At 53.4% G+C, this 9,175-nt stretch overlaps 1 long non-coding RNA gene across 1 annotated transcript in view; it reads left to right on the top strand.

Annotated features, from left to right (window-relative positions):
- Positions 1-622: 622 nt before the first annotated feature.
- Positions 623-9,175, top strand: part of LOC147110116 (uncharacterized) — a 13,929-nt gene continuing 5,376 nt past the window's right edge. The window contains exon 1 of the long non-coding RNA XR_015080454.1: positions 623-714. This is a non-coding gene — a long non-coding RNA (uncharacterized LOC147110116). The remainder of the gene's footprint in view (positions 715-9,175) is intronic.

Below are 9,175 nucleotides of genomic sequence, written 5' to 3'. Positions count from 1 at the left end.
TGGCATTTATTGCCCATCCCTAGTCGCCCCTTGAGAAGGTGGTGGTGAGCCGCCTTCTTGAACCGCTGCAGTCCGTGTGGTGAAGGTGCTCCCACAGCGCTGTTAGGGAGGGAGTTCCAGGATTTTGACGCAGCGACGATGAAGGAACGGCCGATATATTTCCAAGTCAGGATGGTGTGTGACTCGGAGGGGAACTTGGAGGTGGTGGTGTTCCCACGCGCCTGCAGCCCTTGTCCTTCTAGGTGGAAGAGGCGGCGGGTTTGGGAGGTGCTGCCAAAGAAGCCTTGGCGAGTTGCTGCAGTGCATCTTGTAGATGGTACACACTGCAGCCACGGTGCGCCGGTGGTGGAGGGAGTGAATGTTTAAGGCGGTGGATGGGGGGCCAATCAAGCACCCCATCCACTAGGCGCATGAATACTTAAAGGGGAAAGTTTACAGGGCTGTGGGGAAAGAGCAGGGGGGGAGTGGGACTAATTGGAGAGCTCGTTCAAAGAGCCGGCACAGGCACGATGAGCCAAATGGCCTCCTTCTGTGTGGTGAGATTCTACGACATTGAGCTTCTTCACCTGTGTAATGATTCACTGTTTACTTTCTTTGTCATACCAGAATTAAATATTTCAGAGACGCCTGCTCCGTCTGACGAATCCCAGAGTTCTCCGGTGGCCTCAGGGCAATTCACGGTTGGACTCAGTACCCAGGAAGCGGGCGAATACGGTAAAGAGCCAATCACATTCTAGTCTTTACTCCGACGCTGTGTGTGATGTTGCCGGTTCTCACCCACCACCCACCCCACCCACGTTTACTCGCTGACCTACATTGGTTCCCTCCTTGCCCCCTTCCCTATCTCTGTAACCTTCTCCAGCCCCTACAACCCTCCCTATCTCTGTAACCTCCTCCAGCCCCCTACAACCCTCCCTATCTCTGTAACCTCCTCCAGCCCCTACAACCCTCCCTATCTCTGTAACCTCCTCCAGCCCCTACAACCCTCCCTATCTCTGTAACCTCCTCCAGCCCCTACAACCCTCCCTATCTCTGTAACCTCCTCCAGCCCCTGCAACCCTCCCTATCTCTGCAACCTCCTCCAGCCCCGACAACCCTCCCTATCTCTGCAACCTCCTCCAGCCCCGACAACCCTCCCTATCTCTGTAACCTCCTCCAGCCCCTACAACCCTCCCTATCTCTGCAACCTCCTCCAGCCCCTACAACCCTCCCTATCTCTGTAACCTCCTCCAGCCCTTACAACCCTCCCTATCTCTGTAACCTCCTCCAGCCGCTACAACCCTCCCTATCTCTGTAACCTCCTCCAGCCCCCTACAACCCTCCCTATCTCTGTAACCTCCTCCGGCCCCCACAACCCTCCCTATCTCTGTAACCTCCTCCAGCCCCCTACAACCCTCCCTATCTCTGTAACCTCCTCCAGCCCCGACAACCCTCCCTATCTCTGTAACCTCCTCCAGCCCCTACAACCCTCCCTATCTCTGTAACCTCCTCCAGCCCCCTACAACCCTCCCTATCTCTGTAACCTCCTCCAGCCCCCTACAACCCTCCCTATCGCTGTAACCTCCTCCAGCCCCTACAACCCTCCCTATCTCTGTAACCTCCTCCAACCCTCTGAGATCTCTGCGCTCCTCCAATTCTGGCCTCTTGCCCATCCCCCGATTTCCATCGCTCCACCATTGGCGGCCGTGCCTTCAGCCGCCTGGGCCCCGAGCTCTGGAATTCCCTCCCTAAACCTCTCCGCCTCTCTCTCCTCCTTTAAGACGCTCCTTAAAACCGACCTCTTTGACCAAGCTTTTGGTCACCTGTCCGAACATCTCCTGATGTGGCTCGGGGTCAAATTTGTCTGATAATCGCTCCTGTGAAGCGCCTTGGGATGTTTTACTACATTAAAGGCGCTATATAAATACATGGTGATGTTTGTAATTAATTGGTAATCTGATTCCTACTCAATCTTCCATGGACACATCATCAATGGTCTCGCCCCCCTCTCACCCACCCGTCCCCACCAGGAGTAGCTGCACTGCTGTTAGCCCAGGCAGGGGGTGTTGGTCGACTTTTTTGGGTTGTGAGGGTGCAACATCCAGACCTGATCCCGGCTTCCCGCGGCAGGGGGGTCACTGGATGGCGCTGAGGAGCAGGAAACCCCGCACTCCCCCACGCTCCTCACCCCGGGGGAAGCGGAGAGTAATTGTAGTACCATTGCCACCAGCTCCCCGCCCCCCCCTCCGCCACCGACCGCCCTCAAATGGAGGCAAGTGACCCAGCACGGACCAGGAATTGGATCCGGGGCCCTGTCCTCGTCAGTGTGATTCATTACCACCGCCGCTGGGGTCGTTCCTCCGCTGAGACGCAGCGGGAGCTGTGAAGGCCTGTGCATAACCTTTGACGGGGGCGAGGGACGGGTCGGGGGTGAGGGTAGGGTCAGGGGTGAGGGAAGGGTCGGGGTGAGTGTAGGGTCGAGGGTCAGCAGTCGAGGGTGAGGGAGGTTTTGAGGGTCACGAGTCGAGTGTTAGGGAAGGGTCGAACGTCAGGGGTCGAGGGTGAGGGAAGGGTCAAGCGCCAAAGGGTCGAGGGTCAGGGAAGGGGCCACAGTCAGGGGTCGAGGTCAGGGAAGGGTCGAGCATCAGGGGTCGAGGGTCAGGTAAGGGTCCAGCCTCTGGGGTCAAGGTTCAGGGAAGGGTCGAGAGTCGGGGTCGAGGGTCAGTGTTACGTCCATATATAATCAGACACAGACTGCGGAGAACGGTACAAACGATGTTTACTCAACGTGGCTCAAACTGCAACTGATCTGTACAGATTACTGCTCAACGTTTTATACAGGTGTGGTCACTGCCGGTACTACAGTATACATGAGCTGTACAAAGTAGTTCCCCCCTTAAAGGTACATACATTACAATTCCTCCCCTTTTAGATTAACAGTACCATAACACTCATTTAACAATTAAATATCAAACTAATTACAATTAACACTTTTAACATGCAACATTAGCTGAAAATAGTCTATTTATAAATTCAGTCTTTGGGGAGGCTTCCTGATCCTTTCTGGATAGTGCCTTTCCCGAGTGTCTCGCTCTTGGTGCGGAGGCGATTCTGGCCCCCTGTCGTCGGTTGGTTCATCAGCTTCCGATGCTACTGTTTCTGGGGTAGATGCGACCTGTACGTCGGGTTCATCACCAGGTACGTATGGGCGAGGCATGGGGTTGACATGTTCCTGTGACTCTAGGATCTGGTCAGCATGGCATCTCACGATGCTCTCCCCAACGTCCACTGTGTACATTAGTGGGCCCTGCCATGTGCATATCGTTCCTGGCTGCCATTTCTCTGTTCGGTAGTCACGGGCCAAGACTGGTTGCCCTACATTGAAGCTCCTTGTTGGCTTCTCATGGATGTGCTGGAATTGCTTACTCTCAACATCTCTTCGTGCATTTGGTCTGAGCAAATCCAGGCGAGATCTTAACCTTCGGTTAAAGAACATCATGGCTGGGGCCTGGTTGGTGACTGCATGTGTCGCATTCCGGAAGGCGAACAGGAAATTGTCCACCTTGTGCTGCAGCGGAATGTTGTCATTCTACATAGCCTTTATTGCCTTCTTAAAGGTTTGTACGAACCTCTCAGCCAATCCATTTGTGGCTGGATGATACGGGGCGGATGTGTAATGCCTTACCCCATTCTTTTTCAAGAACCTCCGGAACTCTTCGGACACAAACTGTGGTCCGTTGTCGGAGCAAATCTGTTCTGGCAAGCCATTCCTGGCAAAAATGGTCCGTAGGACTGCAATAGTTTTCGCCATGGTGGTGGAGGACATTTTGATGACCTCAGGCCATTTCGAGTGCGCATCCACGGCTATTAAAAACATTGAGTCCATGAATGGACCAGCAAAATCAATATGCACCCGTTGCCATGGAGATGAGGGCCACTCCCATGGGTGTAGAGGGGCCTGTGGTGGTGCATTTTGGACTTTCTGGCATCCTGAGCAGCTCTTGGTCAGGTCCTCGATTTGTTTATCGATTCCCGGCCACCACACATAAGCCCTGGCTAGGCTTTTCATTTTTACCCCTCCCAGATGACCCTCATGAAGCTCATTGAGCACTCTATCCCTTAACTTGGGTGGAATTACCACTCGGGATCCACACATCAAGGTCCCCCGGTGTAATGTATGTACCTTTAAGGGAGAGAACTACTTTTTACAGCTCCTGTATACTCTAGTACCGGCAGTGACCACACCTGCATATAAACCCTGAGTAGGGATCTGTACAGTAGTTTTAGAGTAACCCTCATCCAGTAAACACCTGTTGATTGTTCCCTGCAGTATTTTGTCTAATTATTGAAGGACACACAACATCAAGATACACGGATCTAACATTGGCGACGAGGCAGATTCAAACCTACCTGCAACTCTGCATCACCTCCCAGGGATTCACTCCTGGAGAACAGTGGAAGAAGGTCGAGTCTAGAAGCACGGGCGTCGACCACGGGCAACCCCCCAGTCTTCCAGCGGAGATTTCAGCATCGCAGGGGAGGCTGTCGAGAGCCAGGCTTGGTTCTCCAGTCATGGTGGTCCAGCGAAGCGGGCTGGCAACAGGTACTGCGCAGACCCTTCCCGGACAGCGGCGGGCTAGAGCCCGACCGAGCGGCACAGAAAAAGGCCGAGCAGTGTCGACGGGGAGAGTGAGCGGGTAGAGCGCACAGGGCGCAGCCGGTGTTCAGGACCGAGCGGCGTCAACGGATGAGAGAGAGCAGAGCGCAGCCGGTGTTCAAGGGCCGAGCAGCGTCAACGGGGGAGAGAGGCGCGCAGGAAAATGCACAGAGCGCAGCCGGTGTTCAAGGGCCAAGCAGCGTCAGTGGGGAAGAAAGGAAAGCGTGGGAGACGCCATTTTGAGCCGCAGCGGGGAAGAAGGGAGAGCGCGGGAGACGCCATTTTTAGCCAGTCTAACCACACCCAGGGATGCCGAAGAGTGGCAGTGTCACAGCGTTCGACAATGAAGTCGAAGATTGGACGACATATGTAGAATGCATAGAAGTGTACTGCAAGGCGAATGAAGTGCCAGATGACAGGAAAGCGCTGGTATTGTTGAATTCAATGCGTGCAAAAACGTATGGCTTACTGCGAAACCTAGTAACCCCAGAGAAGCCAGCGGAAAAGGATTTTGAAAACATAGTGTCAATCCTACAAGACCACTTAAACCCCACACCGCTGCTGATAGCAGAAAGATTTAAGTTTCACAAAAGGAACCAGCATAAAGATGAAAGTAATGCTGAGTATTTAACAGAACTGCGTAAGCTATCGAAACACTGCCAGTTTGGAACGGGACTAGCAGATACTTTAAGGGACAAGTTTGTGTGTGGGCTTCAAAGTGAAGGAACTCAGAAACGGCTTCTATCAGAAAAGGATCTTACGCTGGACAAGGCTTTCAGCATTGCAGTATCACACGAAGCAGCAGCACGGGGCACGGCAGAGATACAACGGAGACCGCAAGAATATGGCACAAATGAAATGTCATACGGAACAGTGAAGTGCTATCGCTGCGGCAGAACAACACACGACCATAAGGATTGCTGGTTCAAGGACAAAGTGTGCAGACAGTGTGGAAAAGTAGGACACATAGCAAGAGGCTGCAGGTCGGGAAAGAAAACCAGCAGCAAGAAATCTCCGCAGGAGAAGTACAAGAAGGTACATAAGGTGACGGAGAGTAGTTCAGACGAACAGAAAAGTGATACAGACTCCTGAAGCAAGGAGCTGGGTTGTCTGGAACTACATAATGTGATCAAAACGGAGGATCACCAAACTATCTGGGTCACGCTCAAGATAGCCGGAGTCCAAGTGAAAATGGAATTGGACACAGGATCAGCCATGGAAGTGGAGTGAGGAATGTAGACGAGCTTTCCAGAAGAGCAAAACACTAATCACATCGAAAGAGGTATTGGCCCATTACAACTCAGCATTACCAATTCGGTTGGCATGTGATGCATCACCCTACGGCATTGGAGCGGTGCTGTCGCACAAATTCTCGGACGGCTCAGAGAGGCCAATAGCCTTTGCGTCACGATCACTAACCTCAGCCGAGCGTAACTACGCCCAGATTGACAGGGAGGCCCTCAGCCTAGTGTGGGGAGTGAAAAAGTTCAATCACTATCTGCACGGGCAGAAATTCACCTTGCTGACTGACCACCAGCCTCTTGTCTCCATTTTTAATCCGAAGAAGGTCGTTCCGGTGATGACTGCGCAACGACTACAAAGATGGTCACTTTTTCTAGGGGCGCACCACTATGAGATTGAATATAAGGGCACGAAAAAGCATGGAAATGCTGATGGGCTATCACGCCTGCCACTGCCTACTGCGGAGGAAGCACCAGCAGTGGATCCTGTCGAAATACTCCATTCGACTATAGTTGAATACCTACCGGTAACTAACGCTTGTATCAAAAAGGAAACCCGAAATGACCCGACACTGTCTCGGGTATATGATTTGACGGTGAAGGGATGGCCAGCACATGGCGACTCACTGTTGCCAGCATTCTCGACAAGGAGAGAACAGCTGTCAGTGTGCCGGATGTTAGATCCGTGTATCTTGATGTTGTGTCCTTCAATAATTAGACAAGAGACTGCAGGGAACAATCAACAGGTGTTTACTGGATGAGGGTTACTCTAGAACTAACTTTACAGATCCCTACTCAGGGTTTATATACAGGTGTGGCCACTGCCGGTACTACAGTATACAGGAGCTGTAAAAAGTAGTTCTCTCCCTTAAAGGTACATACATTACAATTCCTCCCCTTTTAGATTAACAGTGCCATAACACTCATTTAACAATTAAATATCAAACTAATTACAATTAACACTTTTAACATGCAACATTAGCTGAAAATAGTCTATTTATAAATTCAGTCTTTGGGGAGGCTTCCTGATCCTTTCTGGATAGTGCCTTTCCCGAGTGTCTTGCTCTTGGCGCGGAGGCGATTCTAGCCCCCTGTCGTCAGTTGATTAATCAGCTTCCGATACTACTGTTTCTGAGGTAGATGCGACCTGTACGTCAGGTTCATCACCAGGTACGTAGGGGCGAGACATGGGGTTGACTCGTTCCTGTGACTCTAGGATCTGGTCAACATGGCGTCTCACAATGTTCTCCCCAACATCCACTGTGTACATTAGTGGCCCCTGCCGTGTGCATATCATTCCTGGTTGCCATTTCTCTGTTCGGTAGTCACGGGCCAAGACTGGTTGCCCTACACTGAAGCTCCTTGTCGGCTTCTCATTGATGTGCTGGAATTGCTTATTCTCAACATCTCTTCGTACATTTGGTCTGAGCAAATCCAGACGAGATCTCAACCTTCGGTTAAAGAACATCATGGCCGGGGTCTGGTTGGTGACTGCATGTGTCGCATTTCCGTAGGCTAACAGGAAATTGTCCACCTTATGCTGCAGTGGAATGTCGTCATCGCACATGGGCCTAGAAATTCGGTGGGGTTAGCGCCCAATTAGAGGCGTTAGAGGGTCTTGCGCCGGAATTATAGCTGGTAACGAAATTGCGTTGGGCCCTACCATCGGCGTTAGCCGGTAGCGCTGCGCCGGCACCGATGACGTCATCGGTGAGCGCAGCGTCCCGGTTGCCGTGGTAACCCGGCCCCAAGCCCAAATTCAGTTGCGGCCGCCTCGCCCGTGGCAGCCGCAACCAACGATTGTTGAAAGGGATGTTACACACCTTTGCGCCGGCGCATAAAGGTGGAGCGGCGGCCGGCCGCTTTCCCGGCGGCCGCCTGCCCGCACCTCCCTCCCCGGACTCCTCCACCACCCCCCCGCGGCACTGATGTGTGTGGCCCGCGAGCCCGGCTCTTCCCCGAGGTGCCGGGCTCATTTGTCGGGCGAATCGACCGGCCAGCGGTCGGCTGCAGGCAGCTCCTCCTTAACAGAAGGAGGAGGCCTGCAGTACCCCAGCCTGCCGCACCGCCTCGGGTGCCGCAGCGGGGGATTAGCGCCTCAAAACTGCACTGAACGCCCATAGTGAGGCGCAAAAACCCTCCATTAGCGCCCGCCGCCGTCTGGGCCCGGGGCAACCGAATTTTCGTCGGGCGCAGCGGCATTAACGCCGGCGCAAAATTTCGGGCGCTAAAGCCCTGGCGGACCCACAACCGAATTTCTAGGCCTTGGCCTTTACTGCTTTTTTAAAGGTTTGTACGAACCTCTCAGCCAATCCATTTCACAGAATCACAGAAACCCCACAGTGCAGATAGAGGCCATTTCGGCCCATCGAGCCTGCACCGACACATATCCCACCCGATCCCTGTAACCCCTACACCAACACATATCCCACCCTATCCCTGTAACCCCACGTATTTAATCCCCCTAACACTAAGGGTCAATTTATCATAGCCAATCAACCTAACCCGCACATCTTTGGACTGTGGGAGGAAACCGGAGCACCCTGAGGAAACCCACGCAAACACGGGGAGAATGTGCAAACTCCACACAGACAGTCGCCCGAGGCCGGATTCGAACCCGGGTCCCTGGCGCTGTGAGGCAACAGTGCTAACCATTTGTGGCTGGATGATACGGGGCAGATGTGTAATGCCTTACCCCATTCCTTTTCATAAATCTTCGAAACTCTTCGGACACAAACTGTGGTCCGTTATCAGAGCAAATCTGCTCTGGCAAGCCGTTCCTGGCAAAAGTGGTCCGTAAGACTGCAATAGTTTTCTCCGTGGTGGTGGAGGACATTTTGATCACCTCAGGCCATTTCGAGTGCGCATCCACGGCTATTAAAAACATTGAGTCCATGAATGGACCAGCAAAATCAATATGCACCCGTTGCCATGGAGATGAGGGCCACTCCCATGGGTGTAGAGGGGCTTGTGGTGGTGCATTTTGGACCTTCTGGTTTCTGCACGTCTCTCTCTCCCTCTCTCCGACGCTGCACGGCCCCTGAACACCGGCTGTGCCCTGTGCGCTCTGCCCTCTCTCTCCCCCGTCGACGCTGCTCAGCCCTTTGCTGTGCCGCTCGGTCGGGCTCTAGCCCGCCGCTGTCCGGGAAGGGTCTGCGCACTACCTGTTGCCAGCCCGTTTCGCTGGACCACCTCGACTGGAAAGCCAAGCCTGGCTCTCGACAGCCTCCCCCGCAATTCTCGAGTCTCTGCTGGATGTTTGGGCGGTTGCCTGTGGTCGACGCCCAAGTCTCTGACC

The sequence above is a fragment of the Somniosus microcephalus genome, chromosome 12 (genome assembly GCF_052327205.1).
Source record: "Somniosus microcephalus isolate GS21.2 chromosome 12, FLI_Smic_1.0, whole genome shotgun sequence".
Taxonomy (NCBI): Eukaryota; Metazoa; Chordata; class Chondrichthyes; order Squaliformes; family Somniosidae; genus Somniosus; species Somniosus microcephalus.
Note: the sequence above shows the minus strand (reverse complement) of the source record. Positions and strands in the feature narration are given on the sequence as shown.